Source organism: Arachis hypogaea, chromosome 20 (genome assembly GCF_003086295.3).
Source record: "Arachis hypogaea cultivar Tifrunner chromosome 20, arahy.Tifrunner.gnm2.J5K5, whole genome shotgun sequence".
Classification (NCBI taxonomy): domain Eukaryota; kingdom Viridiplantae; phylum Streptophyta; class Magnoliopsida; order Fabales; family Fabaceae; genus Arachis; species Arachis hypogaea.
Window position 1 is genome coordinate 42,287,480 of NC_092055.1, and position 779 is coordinate 42,288,258.

At 40.7% G+C, this 779-nt stretch overlaps 1 non-coding gene across 1 annotated transcript; it reads right to left on the minus strand.

The window, feature by feature from the left end:
• Positions 1 to 442: 442 nt before the first annotated feature.
• Positions 443 to 550, minus strand: LOC112787357 (small nucleolar RNA R71). Its single transcript, XR_003194775.1, has one exon. It is a non-coding gene; the product is annotated as a small nucleolar RNA R71 (small nucleolar RNA).
• Between the last annotated feature and the right edge of the window lie 229 nt (positions 551 to 779).

The window sequence follows — 779 nt, forward strand, 5'->3', positions numbered from 1 at the left end:
ACAATCCAGAGATAACCTTTTAGAAATTTTTGAACAGGCAGAGGAGATGGCAGCAGAAAATAATAATAATGTAAGGAAGATGCTTGGTGACTTTACTACACCTAATTCCAATTTACATGGAAGAAGCATCTCCATTCCTGCCATTGGAGCAAACAATTTTGAGCTGAAACCTCAATTAGTTTCTCTGATGCAGCAGAACTGCAAGTTTCATGGACTTCCATCTGAAGATCCTTTTCAGTTCTTAACTGAATTCTTGCAGATATGTGATACTGTTAAGACTAATGGAGTAGATCCTGAAGTCTACAGGCTCATGCTTTTCCCTTTTGCTGTAAGAGACAGAGCTAGATTATGGTTGGATTCTCAACCTAAAGACAGCCTGAACTCTTGGGATAAGCTGGTCACGGCTTTCTTAGCCAAGTACTTTCCTCCTCAAAAGCTGAGCAAGCTTAGAGCTGATGTTCAAACCTTCAGACAGAAAGAAGGTGAATCCCTCTATGAAGCTTGGGAAAGATACAAACAGTTGACCAAAAAGTGTCCTTCTGACATGCTTTCAGAATGGACCATCCTGGATATATTCTATGATGGTTTATCTGAGCTATCAAAGATGTCACTGGACACCTCTGCAGGTGGATCCATTCACCTAAAGAAAACGCCTGCAGAAGCTCAAGAACTCATTGACATGGTTGCTAATAACCAGTTCATGTACACCTTCTGAAAGGAATCCTGTGAATAATGGGACGCCTATGAAGAAGGGAGTTCTTGAAGTTGATACTCTGAAT